This window comes from Salmo salar, chromosome ssa02, assembly GCF_905237065.1.
Source record: "Salmo salar chromosome ssa02, Ssal_v3.1, whole genome shotgun sequence".
Lineage (NCBI taxonomy): Eukaryota > Metazoa > Chordata > Actinopteri > Salmoniformes > Salmonidae > Salmo > Salmo salar.
This window is the reverse complement of record NC_059443.1, coordinates 89,948,815-89,975,271: the sequence shown is the minus strand read 5'-3', so window position 1 is coordinate 89,975,271 and position 26,457 is coordinate 89,948,815. Positions and strand designations below refer to the sequence as shown.

Sequence of the window (26,457 nt, the reverse complement as noted above, 5' to 3'; positions counted from 1 at the left end):
GTTCTTAACTAACTTGCCTAGTTAAATAAAGGTTAACATTTTTTGTTGTTGAAAACGCTACACAATCCCAAAGCAGGTTTTTAGACATTTTTACAAATGTACTTAAGTATTCAGACCCTTTGCTATGAGACTCGAAATTGAGTTCAGATGCATCCTGATTCCATTTATCATCCTTGAGATGTTTCTACAACTTGATTGGAGTCCACCTCTGGTAAATTAAATTGGTTGGACATGATTTAGAAAGGCACACACCTCTCTATATAAGGTTCACAGTGCATGTCAGAGCAAAAACCAAGCCATGATGTCAAAAGAATTGTCCATAGAGCTCTGAGACATTATTGTGTCAAGGCACAGATCTGGGGAAAGGTACCAAAAAATGTCTGCAAGAACACAGTGGCCTCCATCATTCTGAAATGGAAGAAGTTTGGAACCACCAAGACTCTTCCCAGAGCTGGCTGCCTGGCCAAACTGAGCAATCGGGGGAGAAGTGCCTTGGTCAGGGAGGTGACCAAGAATCCGATGGTCACTCTGACAGAGCTCCAGAGTTCCTCTGTGGAGATGGGAGAACCTTCCAGAAGGACCATCATCTCTGCAGCACTCCACCAATCAGGCCTTTATGGTAGAGAGGCCAGACGGAAGCTACTCCTCAGTAAAAGGCATATGACAGCCCACTTGGAGTTTGCCAAAAGGCACCTAAAGGACTCTCAGACCATGAGAAACAAGATTCTCTGGTCTGATTAAACTAAGATTGAACTCTTTGGCCTGAATGCCAAGTGTCACGTCTGGAGGAAAATTTGCACCATCCCTACGGTGAAGCATGGTGGTGGCAGCATCATGCTGTGGGGATGTGTTTCAGCAGCAGTGCAAATTGTCCACTGATATTGGTATAACTTTTCACCTGTTTTGGCTGTATGAAAGTTAATTTCCCCTCAGACACACACATTTGTTCTTTGATATAATGAAGGTCATTTGTGTAGAATGTACTTTTCCCCACCTCTTTATTTTTTTTCAAGAGAAAAACTGCTGATGCACATTTCGAAATTACACCTTGTCTATTCTTCTATTCTAACTCTCAACAGTAAGTTTAGACCCCGACTGATTTAAAAAAAAAATATATATATATATATATATATATATATATATTATTATTATTTATTACAAACAACACAAGGAAGGGGTAACATTAAAGTATTAGAACATGAAGGACAAACAATACAGCATCAAGACACTATCAAACATGTATCAGTCTGTCCACAACAGAGCCATCCTTATGTGTGAGGGTGCGTGTGCATGATAGTGATATAAAATATATGTCATAGTTTCCTTTTTCATGATCACAATCTAGTGAAACCCGAACACTCCAAGATCCCCCCCACAGTTCCCCAATAGCTGTCCCTCAACCCTCCATGATCCCCCCCACAGTTCCCCAATAGCTGTCCCTCAACCCTCCAAGATCCCCCCCACAGTTCCCCAATAGCTGTCCCTCAATCCTCCAAGATCCCCCCCACAGTTCCCCAATAGCTTTCCCTCAACCCTGCAAGATCCCCCCACAGTTCCCCAATAGCTGTCCCTCAACCCTCTAAGATCCCCCCCACAGTTCCCCAATAGCTGTCCCTCAACCCTCCAAGATCCCCCCACAGTTCCCCAATAGCTGTCCCTCAACCATTCGAGACCCCTCACACAGTCCCCCCTAATAAAAAAAAGACAATTAACTCCATTCCCCACCTCCAAGAACCCTCCCAATGCACCAACAACCAAGAGAATGAACTAAAGAGAAAAAAGGAAAAGACAGAAGAAAACAGCAAACAACAATGCAAAAAAATTATAAAACAAAATAATATATTTAAAACAAAGGACATCAAGGACAACTAAAATCATAACAGCAATGACAACTGTATATGTTTTTGTGCATGTCTGGCACTATTACATGTATGTGTGTGTTCTTGTATGTGTTTGTTTGAATGAGAGTGTGTGAATATGCATGTGTTCCAACACCTGCACGGCATCAGCCTCAGGCAAACCGGCATTAGTTGTAAAAACACTGCCACTTAGTGTCATTCAAATGTACTTTTTATTATGTTTGATTTTTATCTTTTGACCATCTCCTATCATCTACCATGAGGTAGTCACCTGGAATGCATTTCAATTTACAGGTGTGCCTTGTTAAATGTTAATTTGTGGAATTTCTTTCTTTCTTAAAACCTCTTACATCTAGACGTTCCGCTAGCGGAACACCTGCTCCAATATCCAAAGATGGGCATTGCGCGAAATACAAAGTCCTCAAAAATCCGAAAACGTCCATTTTTCAAACATATGACTTATTTTACAGCATTTTAAAGATAAGACTCTCCTTTATCTAACCACACTGTCCGATTTCAAAAAGGCTTTACAACGAAAGCAAAACATTAGATTATGTCAGCAGAGTACCCAGCCAGAAATAATCAGACACCCATTTTTCAAGCTAGCATATAATGTCACAAAAACCAAAACCACAGCTAAATGCAGCACTAACCTTTGATGATCTTAATCAGATGACACTCCTAGGACATTATGTTATACAATACATTAATGTTTTGTTCAATCAAGTACATATTTATATCAAAAACCAGCTTTTTACATTAGCATGTGACGTTCAGAACTAGCATTCCCACCGAACACTTCCGGTGAATTTACTAAATTACTCACAATAAACGTTCACAAAAAAAATACAAATTATTTTAAGAATTATAGATACAGAACTCCTTTATGCAATCGCGGTGTCCGATTTTAAAATAGCTTTTTGGTGAAAGCACATTTTGCAATATTCTGAGTAGATAGCTCGCCATCACAGGCTAGCTATTTTGACACCCACCAAGTTTGGTACTCACCAAACTCAGATTTACTATAAGAAAAATTGGATTACCTTTGCTGTTCTTCGTCAGAATGCACTCCCAGGACTTCTACTTCAATAACAAATGTTGGTTTGGTTCCAAATAATCCATAGTTATATCCAAATAGCGGCGTTTTGTTCGTGCGTTCAAGACACTATCCGAAGGGTAAAGAAGGGTGACGTGCCCGGCTCATTTCGTCACAAAAAAATTCAAAATATTACATTACCGTACTTCGAAGCATGTCAAACGCTGTTTAAAATCAATTTTTACATGATTTTTCTCGTAAAAAAGCGACAATATTCCGACCGGGAGTTGTTGTTTTCGTTCAAAGACTGAAAATGAAAACATGGAGTCGACTCGTGCACGCGCGCCCCAGTCTCATTGTTCTGAGATAGACCACTATCGAAATGCGCTACTGTTTTTCAGCCATGGCCTGCAAAGTCATCATTCAACGTTCTGGCGCCTTCTGAGAGCCTATGGGAGCGTTAGAAAATGTCACGTTACAGCAGAGATCCTCAGTTTTGGATAGAAATGGCAAAGAAGGCCTAGAAATGGTCAGACAGGTTACTTCCTGTACAGAATCTTCTCAGGTTTTGGCCTGCCATTTGAGTTCTGTTATACTCACAGACACCATTCAAACAGTTTTAGAAACTTTGGAGTGTTTTCTATCCAAAGCCAATAATGATATGCATGTTCTAGTTTCTGGGCAGGAGTAATAACCAGATTAAATTGGGTACATTTTTTATCCGGCCGTGAAAATACTGCCCCCTATCCATAAAAAGTTAATGCATTTGAGGCAATCAGTTGTGTTGTGACAATGTAGTGGTGGTATACAGAAGATAGCCCTATTTGTCTATATTATGGCAAGAACAGCTCAAATAAGCAAAAAGAAATGACAGTCCGTCATTACTTTAACACATGAAGGTCAGTCAATACGGAAACTTTCAAAAACTTTGAATGAATCTTCAAGTGCAGTCACAAAAACCATCCATCGCTATGATGAAGCTGGCTCTCATGAGGATTGGCACAGGAAAGGAAGACCCAGAGTTACTTCTGCTGCAGAAGACAAGTTCATTAGAGTTAACTGTGAAGACAACAACCATGCCTATGAGATGGTTTGGGATGAATCGGACCGCAGAGTGAAGGAAATGCAGCCAAAAAATGTTAGAATTTTAAATATAAAATATATTTTGATTGTTTTAACACATTTTTGGTTACTACATGATTCCATATGAGTTACCTCATAGTTGTGTTGTCTTCACTATTATTGTACATTTTTTACATTTACATTTTAGTTATTTAGCAGAAGCTCTTATCCAGAGCAACTTACAGTAGTGAATGCATACATTTCAGGCATTTTTTTTTTGTACTGGCCCCCCGTGGGAATCTAACCCACAACCCTGGTGTTGCACACACCATGCTCTACCAACTGAGCCACAGGGAAGGCCAACTTAGACAACAGTTAAAATAAAGAAAAAACATTGAATTTGTAGGTGTGTCCAAACAATTGACCGGTACTGAATATGCATTGTGGAGGAGAACTGATCCTAGATCTGTACAAAGGCATAACATCTACAGCAGGAACAACTGTCTGTGTTAAAAAGGCCCAGCTGGATTGAATTTAGCTATTTTAAATGACATATTTGAATATCAAATGATTTGTTCTGTTTGTCAATACAAGACAGGGTCTGTGGAGGCTTGGCCTATTAGTGGTAGATTTGGGGGAGAATTTGAGTTGGAATAGTGATAGATTTTTGGAGGGACCCTTGTCACTACAGCCAATCAGTGAGCAGCGTCCCTTCCCCCACACCGTAGGCAGTTCTGTTACTCACAACACTTCCCCTGCTTTCCTCAACAATGGAAAAGCCCACTGAACTAAAGCCTTGCCATATCAGATCTTGTTTTAAAGATTGGGGAATTTTTTACAATTAGGAAATAATATTTCATGTTTTACTCGTACCTCAGCCAGCATTGTGAATGGTTAGCAAATAATATGTCGTGTTTTACTCGTACCTCAGCCAGCATTGTGAATGGTGTCTGATGCAGTGACATACTAGACCATGGCAGTAAATCTAATACTTAGGTGTTTTTAGTCATGCATGAAAGGTCTGGGGTGGTTCTGTGGTTATAAGTTACTGACCTTGGAATACATTTCTGGCCATGCTGGCAGGGTCTGAATCAAACCCAATGTCCACCTGGTACACTGGCAGGGTCTGAATCAAACCCAATGTCCACCTGGTACAGTGGCAGGGTCTGAATCAAACCCAATGTCCACCTGGTACACTGACAGGGTCTGAATTAAACCCAATGTCCACCTGGTACACTGGCAGGCTCTGAATCAAACCCAATGTCCACCTGGTACACTGACAGGGTCTGAATCAACCCAATGTCCACCTGGTACACTGACAGGGTCTGAATCAAACCCAATGTCCACCTGGTACACTGGCAGGCTCTGAATCAAACCCAATGTCCACCTGGTACACTGACAGGGTCTGAATCAAACCCAATGTCCACCTGGTACACTGACAGGGTCTGAATCAACCCAATGTCCACCTGGTACTCTGACAGGGTCTGAATCAACCCAATGTTAAGGGGAGGGAAGATTGGTCAAGAGGGTGATGATTATTGTTGTTCTACTGCCTGATTGTTATGCAACAACACTGTTTACAAAAGCTTTGTTAAATCAGCACAACAGTTTTCAGCTGTGCTAACATAATTGAAAAAGGGTTTTCCAATGATCAATTAGCCTTTTAAAATGATAAACTTGGATTAGCTAACACAACGTGCCATTGGAACACAGGAGTGTTGGTTGCTGATAATGGGCCTATGTAGATATTCCATAAAAAATCTGCCGTTTTCAGCTACAATAGTCATTTACAACATTAACAATGTCTACACTGTATTTCTGATCAATTTAATGTTATTTTAATGGACAATCTTTTTTGATTTTCTTTAAAAAACAAGGACATTTATAAGTGACCCCAAACTTTTGTTACACCATGTAGGAGCAGTATAGACCTAGTCTGTTCATTATGTACATCTACATGATGTATTGTTACACCATGTAGGAGCAGTATAGACCTAGTCTGTTCATTATATACATCTACATGATGTATTGTTACACCATGTAGGAGCAGTATAGACCTAGTCTGTTCATTATATACATCTACATGATGTATTGTTACACCATGTAGGAGCAGTATAGACCTAGTCTGTTCATTATGTACATCTACATGATGTATTGTTACACCATGTAGGAGCAGTATAGACCTAGTCTGTTCATTATATACATCTACATGATGTATTGTTACACCATGTAGGAGCAGTATAGACCTAGTCTGTTCATTATACATTTTTACATTTTAGTCATTTAGCAGACACTCTTATCCAGAGCGACTTACAGTAGTGAATGCATACATTTCATTATAATTATTATTTTTTTAACATTTATTTTGTACTGGACCCTCTCCTACACCACGTAGGAGCAGTATAGACCTAGTCTGTTCATTATATATATCTACATGATGTATTGTTACACCATGTAGCCTTCCCTATAGCTCAGTTGGTAGAGCATGGTGTTTGCAACGCCAGGGTTGTGGGTTCGATTCCCACGGGGGGCCAGCACAGAAAAAAAAATGTATGAAATTGTATGAAATGTATGCATTCACTACTGTAAGTCGCTCTGGATAAGAGCGTCTACTAAAATGTAAATGCGGTATAGACCTACAGTAACATGGCTACTTATTTAGTTTGACTGAATGAAACTGCCTTAAATATGCTGAAGTAAACATTTATTATTCGCACTAATCAATCAACACATTCAGGTCTTTGTATGTCTAAATATAATAGTATTATTTAATTAAATCTATGTAAAATAATCTTTGTCTGAAAATAAAATCTGATCCTCAACTGCGTTTCCCTCCAGTCAGCAGACGGCGATGTGCGTCTTTCAGGCGATGCTGCCAGCGTGACGTATAATCTAGTGGACGGTTCTTCATAAACAGCTCGTCAACCACCTCGGTAGCTTGCTAGCCAACATAGCCGAAAGATTCAAGCTATTTATACGCTTTCGGTGTATATTAGCTACTGTGTTTTAGACACACTTCTGTCGTATCTACTTGTTAACCTATTTAATTTAATATTACGTTATTGTTTATTAGTCAGCTATAGTAGCTGGCTGGTTAAGTTAGCATTAGCCTAGTCGCTAATGATAGCTAGCTAGCTAACATCCCCGAACATGAGCTCCCTAAACTACTCCCCTCCTGTTAAAGAAGAGGAGGTCTGCTGGACGGAGAAAGAAGCTCTGGGGCTGAACATTGTCGTGAAAGAGGAGAAGGAAGAGGAGGATGTTACAGTAAAACAAGAAGTAGAGGGTGAGGCTGTTACAGTGAAAGAAGAAGAGAAAGACGTTTCAGTTAAAGAAGAGGAGGATGCTGTTTTTGGAGTGAAGAAGGAAGGAGAGATTACTGTCACATTGGAAGATGAAGAGGAGGAGACAGGAGATCTGAGTAACACCAGTAAGTACCGCCTTCAATTAGTTTTTAACTTTGGATATTCGGAGTTGGCTCGTCAATACCTCTTCAACGGAGGGCCCTGGGATGATGACTGATATGTCTAGAAACAGACGACGTAGAGAACAAGCTAAGCCTTGTTTTCTCCTTTCCGTTTCCAAAAAGTCACTTAACATATATATTTGAGAAGGGTCTATCTGCTGACCGCAGACTGGGGGGCCACGGCATGTAGTGATTTTAATGTAGTGATGTTTTACTACACACCGTGACCCCCAATAGAGCCATGTGAGAGTTGGGTTGGCTACACCCAAGATTATGGATATACTGACATATACTGGTTGATAATTGTTTCCACTTGGATACAGACCACTGTAACCTACTGGCATGACCTAGAGAGTTACAACCCACTGTAACCTACTGGCATGACTTAGAGAGATACAACCTACTGTAACCTACTGGCATGACCTAGAGAGTTACAACCTACTGTAACCTACTGGCATGACCTAGACAGATACAACCTACTGTAGCCTACTGGCATGACCTAGAGAGATACAACCTACTGTAACCTACTGGCATGACCTAGAGAGATACAACCTACTGTAGCCCACTGGCATGACCTAGAGAGTTACAACCTACTGTAACCTACTGGCATGACCTAGAGAGATACAACCTACTGTAGCCTACTGGCATGACCTAGAGAGATACAACCTACTGTAACCTACTGGCATGACCTAGAGAGATACAACCTACTGTAGCCTACTGGCATGACCTAGAGAGATACAACCTACTGTAGCCTACTGGCATGACCTAGAGAGTTACAACCTACTGTAACCTACTGGCATGACCTAGAGAGTTACAACCTACTGTAACCTACTGGCATGACCTAGAGAGATACAACCTACTGTAACCTACTGGCATGACCTAGAGAGTTACAACCTACTGGCATGACCTAGAGAGGTACAACCTACTGTAGCCTCCTGGCATGACCTAGAGAGGTACAACCTACTGTAATCTACTGGCATGACCTAGAGAGATACAACCTACTGTAGCCTACTGGCATGACCTAGAGAGTTACAACCTACTGTAGTCTACTGGCATGACCTAGAGAGATACAACCTACTGTAGCCTACTGGCATGACCTAGAGAGTTACAACCTACTGTAGCCTCCTGGCATGACCTAGAGAGATACAACCTAATGTAACCTACTGGCATGACCTAGAGAGTTACAACCTACTGTAGCCTACTGGCATGACCTAGAGAGATACAACCTACTGTATCCTACTGGCATGACCTAGAGAGATACAACCTACTGTAACCCACTGGCATGACCTAGAGAGATACAACCTACTGTAGCCTACTGGCATGACCTAGAGTTACAACCTACTGTAGCCTACTGGCATGACCTAGAGTTACAACCTACTGTAACCTACTGGCATGACCTAGAGGGATACAACCTACTGTAACCTACTGGCTTGACCTAGAGAGATACAACCTACTGTAACCTACTGGCATGACCTAGAGAGATACAACCTACTGTAACCTACTGGCATGACCTAGAGAGATACAACCTACTGTAACCTACTGGCATGACCTACAGAGATACAACCACTGGTAAACTTTTTTCACACTTTTATGGGGTATAGTGTTGTCATTATGAGGTATTGTCTGAAATGCAGGGTCTGAATGCATGTTGTTGTATGTTCTAGGGCTGTTCCAGATATTTAAAAAAAACATTTATTTTCTTTCAACCAATTGATTGGTTGAAATGTTATGACGTGTATTTTTCCATATAGACACACCCCATGTGTTTAATAAAATCAACTGTATGTGCAGAACCTGAACTGAACTGATGCTTCAAGCGTTTGATTAAATAATTAACACACACTAATGACTTGAGGAAGCCAGAGATGAAAATAACCAATTCCCCACCTGCTGCTGGCCTTCGTAAATTCTGACGTTATGCTCCTGAAGTTTCCGGTAAAATCGGCAAACCTTTTCCATTTCCATTTGAAGTGCCAATTTATCTTACCATGTCTACCGATCTGCATGCCAGTTATGAACGAGTTACAACACCTGTTTGGCACCGCCACTTCCTGGGTCGGTGAAGTGAGGTATTAAATAAAATAAATACGATTAAATAATTTAAGGAATATATCCGAGTCTCACGCTCATCACCTGTGGAATGCGGGGCTTCCAGCGAGGTGTGAATTTAATAATATGTTGTACCTAGTTTCCCTCCTTCAGGGAACAGTAGTTATAGTCATAACGTTAAGGTTGTCATATAATGAACTTCAACTTAAATACTGGATCTTGCTGTCGGACAGTTTTTTTTTATATTCAGATCTCTGAAATGCACTTTAACTACGTAACATTTAGTGTCTCCTTATTTTACGCTGGAAAAACAGTTTTCATGGGCACAGAAATCCAAAATAATTTCAGTTTACTAAATCCAATGGTTCTAACCGAGAGTCACCTTAACTTTATTGACAACACCCAAATGGATACTGTCATTAACGCAGTTCTTCAATAATTACACATCATTCTTAATACTGTAGCTGTTTAGTTACAGTCACATGTTCAACTATCATCAGCTGATCCAGGAAATCATTTTCTGAATGACAGTCACATGACAAACATCACGACATGCAACAACAACCAAAGTGCTTCTTCATTCATTACTCTGGTAAAGACAGTCATGCTGTGCTCCATGTTGGATCCAACATCCCTAACAAATTGATGTTTATAATGTGTTATTGTCTGGTTGATTTACAGTAGGGTCTCGTTAGTCTGTTTGGAAACGGAGATACTTAGCTCATAATGTGTAGAGAAATGTTCCTTGATGGATAGGCTATTGTACAACACACAGAGCTATTTTCCTTTATTCAGGACATTTAGAATGACAACTCATTACAGAGTAGCCTAGTGGGATTATTCACAAAATTATCTGGTTATGAAATGTCATGACAAAGACATTTTAGTTTCCTTGTTTCACCTGAAATATTAAATATATGGTCCTAGGTCTATGTTATTGTTAGGTGAAGTTATGGGTCCTACAGTAGGTCTATGTTAATGTTAGGGGAAGTTGTGGGTCCTACAGTAGGTCTATGTTGTTAGGTGAAGTTATGGACCAATTTGTTAAACACTTGGTGTACAAACCCTCATTGTCAGGCTGATGGCAAAGCTAGCCAAATAACATTTTACTGGTAGAAGTGTTTTTTTAAGTATAAAGCAGTTGATTTGCAACAATAAAACAAACATTTTATTAAGCAGGACATTCAAACGAGCCTTACAATTATAATCCAAAGTAGTGTGAAATGCACTCATAAGCAACCTGTAAATGCTTTCAGCCTATGAGAACTCCCCTGAGTTTCCCCCACGGTGGTGAATTAGTGAATAGACACAGAGCTTAATGTGAGTTTTCTTGAGAAGCACTTCTGATCTTGCGCTGTAATATTCAGAATATATTGTCAAAAACGAAAGTCTTCGCTCGCCATTTTTGCTCCAGGCAGATATACTACATCCATAACTAGTGGTTTCCTCATTACCAGATATACTACATCCATAACTAGTGGTTTCCTCATTACCAGATATACTACATCCATAACTAGTGGTTTCCTCATTACCAGATATACTACATCCATAACTAGTGGTTTCCTCATTACCAGATATACTACATCCATAACAAGCAGTTTCCTCATTAGCAGGGAGATTGCAACCAAATTGAGTGTACATCGCCCTCATGCCGTAATTTTAGCAAACACAGAAAGGGGCCTATATTGGAGACCAAAAGCCGTCTGGCACACTGCTTAGGAGAGAAATATGAATAACTTTCTTCTAGCCTACATTCATCGATGTTGCTACTAATGTGAAAACAAGACAATATGACTATTGTTGCTCACTTGACTGTCTTAAACCTGTTGAGGACAGACGTTCTGCTAGCGGAACCCCTAGCCAACAGCCAATGGAATCGCATGGCGCGAAATACAAAAACAACAAAAATACCACAATTCAATTTTCTCAAACCATCAACTATTTTATACAATTTTAAAGATACACTTCTCCTTGATGTAACCACATTGTCCGATTTCAAAAGGCTTTACAGTGAAAGCAAAACATTAGATTATGTTAGGAGAGTACATAGACAAAAATAATCACACAGCCATTTTCCAAGGAAGGACATGTGTCAATAAAACCCAAAACACAGCGAAATGAAGCACTAACCTTTGACGATCTTCATCAGATGACACTCCTAGGACATTATGTTATACAATACATGTATGTTTTGTTCGATAACGTTCATATTTATATCCAAAAACAGCATTTTACATTGGCGCGTTATGTTCAGAAAATGTATTTCCCACCGAAAACTTACGGTGAATTTACAAAAATACTCATCATAAACGTTGACAAAATACATAACAATTATTTTAAGAATTATAGATAGACTACTCCTTTATCCAACCGCTGTCTCAGATTTTAAAATAGCTTTACGGAGAAAGCACATTTTTCAATACTCTGAGTACATAGCTCGCCATCACAGCGAGCTATTCAGACACCCGCCAAGTTCGGGGCAACCTAAACTCAGAATTAGTATTAGAAATATTGTATTACCTTTGCTGATCTTCATCAGAATGCACTCCCAGGACTGCTACTTCCACAAGAAATGTTTTTGTTCGAAATAATCAATGTTTATGTACAAATACCTCCGTTATGTTCGTGCGTTCAGGTCACTAGCCAAAGGCTAATGCGCGAGCGCAATTCGAGACACAAAAAGTAAAAATGTTCCATTACTGTACTTAGAAGCATGTCAAACGCTGTTTAAAATCAATCTTTATGGTATTTTTAAGGTAGAAATGCGATAATATTCAAACCGGACAATAGCATATTCATTCAACGAGAAAAAGAAGGAACAGCGTGCTCGCGTGACCTCACATATCCAATCCCTTTGTTTGCCAGGCAGGCCACTCAGTAACTGAGCTCCTATAATCTGCCCAGTGACAGGAGAAGGCTCAAACCACTTTCTGAAGGCTTTAGACAGCCAATGGAAGGAAGCCTTAGAAAGTGCAACGTAACCCCACAGATACTGTAGTTTTTAAAGGGACTAGAAAGAACTATATTTCTCAAATCCTCCACTTCCTGGTTGACTTTTTCTCAGGTTTTTGCCTGCCATATGAGTTCTGTTATACTCACAGACACCATTCAAACTTCAGAGTGTTTTCTATCGGAATCTACTAATAATATGCACATTCTAGTTTCTGGGCAAGAGTAGTAACCAGTTTAAATCGGGTACGTTTTTTTCATCCGGCCATGAAAACACTGCCCCCTATCCACAACAGGTTTTAAGACAATTGTCAAATAATTTTAACATTCATTAAAGACTTCAGTTGTTCTACAGCATCGTGGGTACGCTCTGGGTATCACCTTTTGCAGTGGATTTCTGTTGTTGTGGGCCTTTAATCATCTGTCTGACTTTGTTGTTCACACAGGAGCGAGACGTGACTATCGTGGATCCTCTGGGGAGCCTCAACAACCTCATGATGCTGACGAGGCAGAGAAGAGTCTCTCCAGATCAGAACACCTCAAGAAACACCAGCGGAGACCCACAGGGAAGAAATCTCACCGCTGCTCTGACTGTGGGAAGAGATTCACCTCCTCAGCAGGCATTAAAATTCATCAGAGAATCCACACAGGAGAGAAATCATATAGCTGTGATCTATGTGGGAAGAGTTTTACTACATCTAGCCATCTGACTGTACACCAGAGAACACACACAGGAGAGAAACCTTATAGCTGTGATCAATGTGAGAAGAGTTTTACTACATCTAGCCATCTGACTGTACACCAGAGAACGCACACAGGAGAGAAATATTTTAGCTGTGCTCAATGCGGGAAGCGTTTTACTACATCTAGTCATCTGGCTGTACACCAGAGAACACACACAGGAGAGAAACCTTTTAGCTGTAATCAGTGTGGGAAGAGATACTCTGATAAAAGAAATCTGATTACACATCAGAAAATACATTGTCACAACACAAATGACAAGATGATGCCATAATGCAGTTATTGCATCAGAATTGGGGGTTGTTAGATGGGTTCTTAGAACTCTCATCTGTGTGTTTAACAGGAGATTTAACACAGTGGATTTTTTTTTTTTACAAAAAGTGACAAACAAAAGACTTGTTACACTTATCGCGTTGGACTTGAATCAAAATGTATCTAGCTGTTTTCTACAAGTTGTCCTCTAACCAGGGATGTAAACATTATTCCCAGATTCCGTGTGGTTTTTGAGCTGTTAGTTTTAACAGGACGTGCAACCTCATCTCCTGTTGTACAATTGATTTCAACATGATATTGATGAGCTATGACAAATAAGTGTTGCGTTCCTTTGTTTAGCGACCTCTACATTTAAATGCATCACTCCAAAATGTAGCTGACTGTCTTCTTCAGGTTGTCCTCTAACCAGTGAGGTAAAATATATCTCCCATTTCCATGTGTTTTTTTAGTTGTGTTAGTTTCAACAGCACGTACAACTGATTTCCCCCCTAATGGATATCATTGATTTATTGCTACTTGTCAAAACAACAGTGTTTCTGGTGCTTGTGCAGTTTATAAGGTGCTTGTTTAAAAAAATACAAGTAATATGATTATTGTGGCAGATGTTTGTGTACATAGTACATGTTATGTTTAGGTTTTCAATAAATCACAAACTGTTTCTGCATGTTGGTTATTGATTTAGACACGTTAAAACTGTGTTTTGACATTGGGGCTATCCCACCTAGCAAAATGTCATTGAAAAGATGTTGAAAATAAGACTATGCCCGACATCCAATATACTTTATAGTTGAAAATATGTATTTTCGGGTAGTTTTTTCAATGACTTCAAAATAACTTAATTTCAAGTTCCTTGCAGGAAGCCTAGTGGTTAGAGCGTTGGGCCGTCATTGTAAATCAGAATTTGTTCTTAACTGACTTATTTATAATGTTGACCTAACGAGGAACAGTGGGTTAACTGACTTATTAACAATGATGACCTACCGGGGAACAGTGGGTTAACTGACTTATTAACAATGATGACCTACCGGGGAACAGTGGGTTAACTCCAATTTGTAAGTCGCTCTGGATAAGAGCGTCTGCTAAATGACGTAAATGTTAACTGCCTTGTTCAGGTGCAGAACGACAGATTTTACCTTGTCAGCTCAGGGATTCAATCCAGCAACCTTTCGGTAACTGTTAAATGAAGGTTAAAATAAATAAATACACATGGACGCAGTATAATAAATTGGCCTATAATCAATTTTATTAACAATCCTACATCACTCCAGTATTTCTTGACAACATTCAAGCGCGATTTGTCTTTATTCCACTACTGAAGAAGCATGACTCAAATCACCTCATATTTCAAACATTCAGCCTGACAAAAGATACATTTTTATTATTCCATGCCTCACCATTAAGTTCATTATTGCCAATACATATTAACAAAGGGGTGTACATTTGATCACAATTTATTTTGACTGCACGTTTTTCCGTATTGGAGATTAGTTTTGTTTGGACTCGTTCCAAGTGGAATAGAAGCTAGTGAGTTTTAGGAAAACGAGAGTTCTAGAAGCTAGTGAGTTTTAGGAAGACGAGTGTTCTAGAAGCTAGTGAGTTTTAGGAAGACGAGAGTTCTAAAAGCTAGTGAGTTTTAGGATTCTATAGAAAGAAAAAGGAGAGAAAATAAAACTATTGTATATTATTATTTAGAAATACGTGTTTTTTCTTGTTTTTAATTGTTGACAGCCAGTAGACACCATGTTTATATTGTAGAAGGTGAAGCATTGTAGTTGATTATAATGTGAAATGGAAGTTGTTTTCTGTTGGTGGTGAGCAAACTTGTCCAACAAAAATATAGGATATATTTGTTGTCTTAAGGGGGAAGGTGTTACAGGCTTTTGGTTTTTCCATTTATGTTTTGAGGTTGGATTGGTGTCGCCTGGTTAGTCAGTATGTGTTACAATTGGATGCAATATTCAACCATAACGAGATGGACAAGCCAGCACAGGTGTAACACATTGACTAAGGAGGTGACGTCAATCAGTGCGTCCTACGTGCTAACGAGCTAGACGCGCTAACGTCCAACCTCAAAACATAATTGGAAAAACCAAAGCCTCTAACACCTTCCCCTTAAGACAACAAATATATCCTATATTTTTGTTGGACAAGTTTGCTTATAATTTCTATCCTAAAATGCACTAGCTTCTAGAACTCTCGTCCCCTTGGAACAAATTAACCCAATGACCAATGACCAATCAACAAATATGTGCAAAAGCAACACATATCTTGGTATGAAAAACGGTATAAATTCAGTATTTCTTCAACTATGTCAAAATAGTGCATGGTATGTACGTTTAGTATCACTTTTCAACCAACCCAGTTCATTTGTTGAAAATGAAATTTGTTGAATTTAACAATACATCAAAAGGATTCAATTACTGGAAACCAAAACAAACAAATGGATCAACCAGATCAATCCCACTTTTCCAGCCTGCTGAAGGCGTGGTGGAGTGGTAAACACCACCCCCGGCTCTACCAGGGGCTTGAGGTGGTCTCCCACAGCTCTGCTTATGTCATGTTCTGTGACCTTGCCGATCCATTTCCTGACAGCCCCTGCAACACAGAAACACATTTAGTCATATTATATAAAACACTCAAAGTAATGGATATGGAGCATCTATGGCCTCAGTTACACCTGGCACCTAAATGTGACTTCTGTCATCTGATCACTCCAAGCTGCATTAGGTTCAGATCAACCAGGATGGGCCTTTGACATAGTCTGGATCCAGTCAGGCCACTGAATGTAAAGAGATGGGGTGAATGAGTGGGGAAAAGTACATTTGACACAAATCACCTTCATAATATCAAAGAACATATGTGTGTGTCTGAGGGGAAATTAACTTTCGTTCAGCCAAAAGGGGTGAGAAATTACTCCAATATCAGTGGACAATTTGCACTAATGTAAATAAACATGGATGATGGAACATATTCCCTTTAGCTGACGTGATGAACCGCTAAGGGGGACATAAATATTTACCATCTAAACCATGTGTGACCTCTCACCTCTCTGGCTGTAGAAGTGTTCTTCCTAACCAGTCCCTCAACAGCTCTCTGACTGAGCTCCATCCTCACTGGGTCTTCAGAGGAGAGGAAGGCTGAGGAGGGATGGAAGGATGAATGGATCAGTCAGTTGATAAAGTGTAGAGCTGCTGTCTATGCTGTCTGACAAAATCACTATTTTAGTAGTTAATTAAAGTAAATAAGGCTTTATGGCTGCTGAATATCAACTATCAATCACTTAGATCATGTATTTTCAGGTAGAGATACATCCTTGGGACGTCCCTAGCCCATTGAAGTTGACATTTAAAATGGTTAAGGTAGGGGTTAGGGTTTAGGGTAGGGATGTCCCAAGGATCCCAGATAGCATTGACCATTGTGCATTCTTCTGTCTCTTTTACATAGCAGGTGTAAAAGAAACACAGACAAGACAAGTAGGCACGCAGTGCATTATGGTCATTGTAGTTTAAAAAATAGCATCTAATTATGCCAATCTGTATGTGGGGTTGTTAGAGAAGAATGTGATTGTCAGCCCTAACAATCCATTCTAGCACCTTATCAGGCTCTGAAAAAGTCTTCATTGATGACGTGTCCCTTCTTTTCCAGGGGACAGCAGAGGAACTTAAACGATTCCACTCCTTCGTCAATACAAGCAGTGAACATCTGAAATTCACCCTCACCTTTGATGAGCATGAAACAAGTTACCCGATGGTTGGAGAATACTTTAACTTAAACAAGTTATCTGGACATTTTAATAGGGAGGGGGTGGCTTTAGCACAGACCTATACAGGAAGACGACGGACAGGAATTCCCTGTTACACGGAGACAGCTTCCACCCTACACCCCTAAAAAAACAATTGTAATACTTGAGTAAAGAAAACATTTAAAATGTACATTTGTAATTTTAATTTTGTAAATTTAAAACAAAAACATTGTACTTATAGGGAACCAGATCGTGACTACAGCTCAGTTACTAAGTCTTTAACCACACTGTGTTGTAACACTGGTGAGTAAAAACTCATGCTTCCTACACTTAACTTTTTGTCTGAAAATAAAATGTACATTTTACTGAACTGCGTCCAGTCAGCAGATGGACTAGATGCCTCTTAGGCCGCCCATTGTGACTCCGTCAAGAATTCAGCAGAGCAAGTTTGTATGAAGGTCTGGTTATTAAATGGGTACATAGTTCAATAGTAATATCCTCTAAAACGCTCTGGTGACAAACTTTACTGCCCTGTTTCCAATTATCCACATGGCTGGGAGAACCTATTCAAGTAAGTAAATAGATTTTGAAAATGTAAAAAAAACAACGATATATTATTAGCTAACTAGCTACAGTGCAGGCTAACTCAAATGAGCTGCTAAGTGAGCTAGCTATCTAGACAACTTCAAATACTGTATAGATAGATAGCGAACTAAATGAATGAAATATCACCATCTACCTAACTTCATATTAGCTAGCTGTCTTGATGTACTTATCACTGTAAAAAACAAACTCCAAATGCATTTGTAGGTAGCTAGCTAACAGCCATGGAGGAGGGTGAAAGGATAGCAGCCCCAACTGTCAGTGAGAGAGGAGGCTATTCTGGATAGGGCAGGTACTTTTGTGTAGTTCCTGTCCCTAGAAGTGAGGACGGAGATAAAAGTAACATAATATTCCGTGTGGTGTAATTTGACTATAATGAAGTCTGTTTCTTGTGAGGTTTTCTGTCCTCAGATAAAGAGCTCTATGAAAGCCAGTCTACATATGAAGAGGTCCCAATGAAGAGCAGTGGTTCTCAGTCCTGGGGACTCAAAGAGGGGCACATTGTTGTTTTTGCCTTCACACTGCATAGCTGATTCAAATGATCAACTCATCATCAAGCTTCAAGTGGTATTTATGTATTCATTTGTGATGCTGTCCTTGATATGCTACACATGTACATATGTGTGCCCATGCATCTATCAATCCAATGTTATCATGATTTGTTATCAGGGATATTATACTTTAGTAATCCACAATGACCTGGTGATGTAACAGTCTAATAATTACATTGTCTTCCATATTCCTACAGAGACTTTGTAACTGGAGATTTCTTCAAAACGATTGCTTACAGTTACCGTGTAGGGCACTGCGAGATTGGGTGACCAGGGTCATCTGGGACTGCCTCCTGGAGGAATTCAGGTGTGTGAAGGCTACCTGTGTCCTGCGTAACTTCATGAGGATGGACACGAGGACCAGGAGGGGATCTGCAGCTCGTCGCCGTGTGCCAGAGGAGGAGTCTGCTGCTCTGCAGGATGTTTCAAGGATGGGGTCCAACAACGCAGCAAGAGAGGCAATCCGTGTGCAGAAGATCTTCACCTCCTACTTCTTCAAAGAGGGTGCTGTTCCCTGGCAACACCATAGACTACACTATGCACAACCAAAGGCTCTTTTAAGATCCATTCACATTGCAGTAAGAGTATTCTTCCATTTACTGAGCTATGTCAACTGCAGTTATTCAATTCACAGTTTCTCTCCCTTTGATTTCTACTTCTCAGGTGAGGGTGCTGTTTAGGTAAGGGTGTGATATCTGTACAAAAACAAAACAGGCTATTTTAAATCATCCATATTGAAAAAATGTAGAACAATTAGACACCCTATAACCCACACCTACACACTCATGTATCAATCTGATTGATGGATTGTGTTGTGCAGTAAACAGGCTCAGGTGTATAACTGTGGCTCCTTCCACCTTCAAAGAATAGGCAAGAGGGCCAACCATAGAGAATAGTAAGACACTTCATTATTTCTCTAACTACGCTATATTGTTTGTCCTTGTGGGTCCGTTAATGTTTTTCAGCATAAAGTACTCTGCAGCCACTTAGTGTGGTGTGGACACCAGGTGAGGCCACACACAGATTCCTGTTGAACACTGTCGCTTTAACTACCTTATTTTCTCAATAACAGTCTCTCTCCTTCACTTCATCCCTCTCTCCCCTTCTCCCTAAATCCTCTAGGTTATATCAGCTGTGTCGGTGAACCCCTCATGCATCTGAACTGGCTACATAGAGGGCACAGCATGATCAGAGGTGAGAGGTCACTTGGTCAGGTCAACAGGAAGTATTATTAAAGAGATGCTTTACATTGAAATACAGATAGAGATGCAATAGTCCCAGAGTTAATGATCCCAGGTCAGTTTATATTATACAGGAAGTATTATTAAAGAGATGCTTTACATTGAAATACAGATAGAGATGCAGTAGTCCCAGAGTTAATGATCCCAGGTCAGTTTATATTATACAGGAAGTATTATTAAAGAGATGCTTTACATTGAAATACAGACAGAGATGCAGTAGTCCCAGAGTTAATGATCCCAGGTCAGTTTATATTACACAAGAAGTATTATTAAAGAGATGCTTTACATTGAAATACAGATAGAGATGCAATAGTCCCAGAGTTAATGATCCAAGGTCAGTTTATATTACACAAGAAGTATTATTAAAGAGATGCTTTACATTGAAATACAGATAGAGATGCAGTAGTCCCAGAGTTAATGATCCAAGGTCAGTTTTTTATTTCACCTCCTGATTGATGACTAACAATGTTAGAATAAAAAATAATAACACAAGGTTTAAACATGCTCTCTCTCTCCATCTGTCTCTCGTCTGCAGATATGTTTTGATGTGAGAGGAGGCCAACCCCCAGTCCTGTCATCGCTACCTCACCTGCTTTTAAGAACCTTTGGGCCGACGAGAGACATTATTATGTAATTGTGATGAACTGAGAGAATATTTATGTAGCACTGTGATTCATTAATCATGTGCTGCCTTCCCTGCTCCTATGTGCTTACCTCTTTCCCTTTCTGTCTTTTACACCTCTCTCACCACCTCCTCTTTCTTCCTCTGTTTTTATAGTGCACAACAGATGTGCATTGAAGTACAGAATAAACTTGTATTTATAACACTTAGATAATGAGCTTTTCAATAAAGCATTTCACATTCTCTACTGGTTGAAATGAGGTGTAATGTGATGAAATACTCCACCTATCCTGTGTTTATCAGATCAATGCAGATGAAGGACATTAGATGTTGAGATGAACCAGTGTTAGAGTATTTACATGATGCATAGGAAGTGTAGTGTACTGTTTAACATGATATTTCTGTATATATGAATTAACTAGTTAAATCCTGTTTCTAGTCTATTAGTTACAATGTGTAACCATTGATGTCCCAGGACCAAGATTGGTAAACACTGTTGAAGGGTATAATTGTAATACATACATGCAGACACAACGTCATTCAAAGACTGGAATTTGATACTCCTGGTATTGGATATGACTGAAAAATAATCTCAAAGACATTCATACCTAAACTGCACCTTTATTTGCCAAGGTAGAGTACATGATCAGTGAATATATTAAATGTACAGGCTACAATGTGGGGATCTCATGCATGGTAATAACTACATGTATATACGACTTGCATCCTTGGCACAACATGATATTATATTCTACTCAATCCATAGGCTTCATTAATGTCATTCAGGCTGTTTTGAAGTTGATACAACTGGCTATGATAGCTGAGGTTCATAGCTAGGTTCTGAACTAATATGTATACCAAACCTTTGGGTCCATACACAGATCGGCTAGATAGCTAGCTACACATCCATAGGTATACAGGTATTTTAATCATCCACTGCACAATAAGCAAGAACATAGCTAGCTACGTTATTTCATCTATCTGAATGGCAAATATCAGCAAGGCAGGCTTACACAATTGTACATTCAATTTGCAGTAAATTCTTCAGCTGGCTAAATTCTATACATCCACTGATTCACAAAACGACAGCCTGGTTTGCTGGTTGTTTCAGGAGTCCCTAAAACAACCAGAATGACAATTTCATACTCATGTCACAACACCCATAAAGCTAGTCAGCTAGCTGGTTAATGTTAGCTAGTCAGCTAGCTGGCTAATGTTAGCTATTCAGCTAGCTGGTTAATGTTAGCTAGTCAGCTAGCTGGTTAATGTTAGCTAGTCAGCTAGCTGGTTAATGTTAATGTTAGCTAGTCAGCTAGCTGGCTAAATCGCAATTTTCGTAAATTAACTTTACGATAAAAAAAAAATGCATAATCGTTTGTCTCTACATTAACTAACATTCCTGTCAAATGTACATGTTTTTGCATGATTCGTTATGACGTTATAATCCCTTACATTTGCTTCCATCCTAGTATTTCTGTCTGCCATCTTTGATCCAGATCAGTTCTGTGTAGGGGTACCCCTCTCTCCTAGTATTTCTGTCCGCCATCTTTGATCCAGTTCAGTTCTGTGTAGGGGTACCCCTCTCTCCTAGTATTTCTGTCCACCATCTTTGATCCAGTTCAGTTCTGTGTAGGGGTACCCCTCTCTCCTAGTATTTCTGTCCACCATCTTTGATCCAGTTCAGTTCTGTGTAGGGATACCCCTCTCTCCTGGTATTTCTGTCCACCATCTTTACTGAAGAAAGTCTTACAGTCACTAGTGCAGCAGCAGCCTCCCCCGGTCCGAGTGACGGCCCGTAAGAAGTTTAAGATGCGGTTGACGAAAAAAATAAATCACAGAAAAAATATATTGACTGATATTAATTTATTTAGGGGGGGCTAATGAATATTTTAGGCCTAGTGACGTCCCTGATTCCCACCGTTTAAGTTTATGTCTGAAATTAAAATAAACATTTTACTCAACTGCGTTACCCACTCCAGTCAGCAGATGGCGGTCTGGGAATTTAAGGTAATGCTGTTGGTGTGACGTATAATGTAGTGGACGGAACGCTTCTTTCAACAGTAGCAGCAGTTATTCAGCCACCTCCGTAGCTTGCTAACCAAAATAGCCCGAACCAATAAAGCTCTTTAGACGCTTTAGTGTATATTAGCCACTGTGTTTTAAACCCACTAATGTCGTCTAGTTAGTTATCCGATTTAATTTCATATTTACAGTGTTGTTGTTATTAGTCAGCTAGCGGGCTGGTTAAGTTAGCCTAGCTAGCTAACATTCCCAACCATGCGGTCACTGAGCTACTCTCCTGCTAAAGAAGAGGACATCACAGTAAAACAAGAAGTAGAGGGCGAAGCCGTTACTGTGAAAGAAGAAAATGATGCGTTCAGAGTGAAAGAGGAAGATGATGTTACAGTAAAAGAAGAGGAGGATGTTACAGTAAAAGAAGAGGAGGCTGCCGTTTATGGAGTGAAAGAGGAAGAGGGGGAGATGACTGTTACATCGAGAAAGGAGGAGGAAGAAGAGGAGGAAACTGGATATCTTGGTCCGGTTTCCCAAACGCATCTTAAGGCGTCCAATGGTTCTAACGGTGAATTTAGCCATAAGATGGTTTTGAGAAACCGTTCCCTGATTAACACTAGTAAGTACTGTCTTAAATACAGAGGCACAAACTCTGCAGTTGTTGAACTGATGTTTGGTCTTAAAGCGGAAATCTGCAATTGCTACATCCATATTGTGACTTATAAAATATTTATTTCTAGCTTAGTTCAACTGTTGTACCACATCAGAAACCCAAATAAGCTTTTTTTACTCCAATGTCTAGAAACAATGTAAATTAACATTGTACAGCCTCAACATTTTTAAAACTATAATGTTGATATCATGGATGGTCAGTCCTTGCATCCATAGGTCTGTCTGTCTGTAGTTACATTTCTCCAACCCCATAATCATCTTATTACCAAAACAGTGGTGGAATTACAGATTTGTTATTGTATGAACTGCAGATTGCTGGGTTGTGTGGGTTTTTTAAACAGCAACAAATTGTCAGCCCAGAGACTTGGTTTGGTAAACAGCTGAGGGATGGGGGAAGGACAAATGTAACCACTCAAATTCATAGAGAAAGCTATTGTAGCAACCGTAACTCAACACCTAGCGACCTCGTCAAGAAGTTCAGACATCTTGGCATAACAGTTATAAGGTGTTGGCTTGACAGTCAGTGGACCCAGGTTTGAGTTCAGTTCAGGGCTACCCCCTGAATTCACTACACTATGAATACAAAGACTGGCCATCCATGATGTCATAATGATAGTTTAACCAGGTTTCTAGGATATATAGTATATTCTAGAATTCATCCATGATGTCATAATGATAGTTTAACCAGGTTTCTAGGCTATATAGTATATTCTAGAATTCATCCATGATGTCATAATGATAGTTTAACCAGGTTTCTAGGATATATAGTATATTCTAGAATTCATCCATGATGTCATAATGATAGTTTAACCAGGTTTCTAGGCTATATAGTATATTCTAGAATTCATCCATGATGTCATAATGATAGTTTAACCAGGTTTCTAGGATATATAGTATATTCTAGAATTCATCCATGATGTCATAATGATAGTTTAACCAGGTTTCTAGGCTATATAGTATATTCTAGAATTCATCCATGATGTCATAATGATAGTTTAACCAGGTTTCTAGGCTATATAGTATATTCTAAAATTCATCCATGATGTCTTAATGATAGTTTAACCAGGTTTCTAGGATATATAGTATATTCTAGAATTCATCCATGATGTCATAATGATAGTTTAACCAGGTTTCTAGGCTATATAGTATATTCTAGAATTCATCCATGATGTCTTAATGATAGTTTAACCAGGTTTCTAGGCTATATACTATATTCTAGAATTCATCCATGATGTCATAATGATAGTTTAACCAGGTTTCTAGGCTGTATAGTATATTCTAGAATTCATCCATGATGTCATAATGATAGTTTAACCAGGTTTCTAGGCTGTATAGTATATTCTATAACTGCCCGTATAGATTTCCTGTGGAGGCAAATTATTACAGCTGTTGATAAGTCATTGTATAATATTCAGCCAATTTTATTTTTCATGCCATTACATTAAAGGCAAGACATACCTAGATTCAATTACATTCATGAATTGGTTTGAAACTTTTGTTTAAAAACCTTCTCAAAGGACAATATAATCTGACGAGAGGGAGCCAGTCGTCAACATGACCTGACCTAGAGGGAGCCAGTCATCACTATAACCTGACCTAGAGGGAGCCAGTCATCACTATAACCTGACTAGAGGGAGCCAGTCATCACTATAACCTGACTAGAGGGAGCCAGTCATCACTATAACCTGACTAGAGGGAGCCAGTCATCACTATAACCTGACTAGAGGGAGCCAGTCATCACTATAACCTGACTAGAGGGAGCCAGTCATCACTATAACCTGACTAGAGGGAGCCAGTCGTCACTATAACCTGACTAGAGGGAGCCAGTCATCACTATAACCTGACTAGAGGGAGCCAGTCGTCACTATAACCTGACTAGAGGGAGCCAGTCATCACTATAACCTGACTAGAGGGAGCCAGTCGTCACTATAACCTAACTAGAGGGAGCCAGTCATCACTATAACCTGACTAGAGGGAGCCAGTCGTCAATATAACCTGACTAGAGGGAGCCAGTCATCACTATAACCTGACTAGAGGGAGCCAGTCGTCACTATAACCTGACTAGAGGGAGCCAGTCGTCACTATAACCTGACTAGAGGGAGCCAGTCGTCACTATAACCTGACTAGAGGGAGCCAGTCGTCACTATAACCTGACTAGAGGGAGCCAGTCATCACTATAACCTGACTAGAGGGAGCCAGTCATCACTATAACCTGACTAGAGGGAGCCAGTCATCACTATAACCTGACTAGAGGGAGCCAGTCATCAATATAACCTGACTAGAGGGAGCCAGTCATCACTATAACCTGACTAGAGGGAGCCAGTCATCACTATAACCTGACTAGAGGGAGCCAGTCATCACTATAACCTGACTAGAGGGAGCCAGTCGTCAACATGACCTGACCTAGAGGGAGCCAGTCATCACTATAACCTGACCTAGAGGGAGCCAGTCATCACTATAACCTGACTAGAGGGAGCCAGTCGTCACTATAACCTGACTAGAGGGAGCCAGTCGTCACTATAACCTGACTAGAGGGAGCCAGTCATCACTATAACCTGACTAGAGGGAGCCAGTCATCACTATAACCTGACTAGAGGGAGCCAGTCATCACTATAACCTGACTAGAGGGAGCCAGTCATCACTATAACCTGACTAGAGGGAGCCAGTCATCACTATAACCTGACTAGAGGGAGCCAGTCGACACTATAACCTGACTAGAGGGAGCCAGTCATCACTATAACCTGACTAGAGGGAGCCAGTCGTCACTATAACCTGACTAGAGGGAGCCAGTCATCACTATAACCTGACTAGAGGGAGCCAGTCATCACTATAACCTGACTAGAGGGAGCCAGTCATCAACATAACCTGACTAGAGGGAGCCAGTCATCACTATAACCTGACTAGAGGGAGCCAGTCATCACTATAACCTGACTAGAGGGAGCCAGTCATCACTATAACCTGACTAGAGGGAGCCAGTCGTCACTATAACCTGACTAGAGGGAGCCAGTCATCACTATAGCCTGACTAGAGGGAGCCAGTCATCACTATAACCTGACTAGAGGGAGCCAGTCGTCACTATAACCTGACTAGAGGGAGCCAGTCGTCACTATAACCTGACTAGAGGGACCCAATCACTATAACCTGACTAGAGGGAGCCAGTCGTCACTATAACCTGACTAGAGGGAGCCAGTCATCACTATAACCTGACTAGAGGGAGCCAGTCATCACTATAACCTGACTAGAGGGAGCCAGTCATCACTATAACCTGACTAGAGGGAGCCAGTCGTCACTATAACCTGACTAGAGGGAGCCAGTCGTCACTATAACCTGACTAGAGGGACCCAATCACTATAACCTGACTAGAGGGAGCCAGTCGTCACTATAACCTGACTAGAGGGAGCCAGTCATCACTATAACCTGACTAGAGGGAGCCAGTCATCACTATAACCTGACTAGAGGGAGCCAGTCATCACTATAACCTGACTAGAGGGAGCCAGTCGTCACTATAACCTGACTAGAGGGAGCCAGTCGTCACTATAACCTGACTAGAGGGAGCCAGTCGTCACTATAACCTGACT

The 26,457-nt window shown here is 40.2% G+C and overlaps 1 pseudogene; it reads left to right on the top strand.

The window, feature by feature from the left end:
* The first annotated feature begins 11,120 nt into the window (after positions 1-11,120).
* LOC106590577 (zinc finger protein 850-like) overlaps positions 11,121-26,457 on the top strand; it is a 76,785-nt pseudogene continuing 61,448 nt past the window's right edge.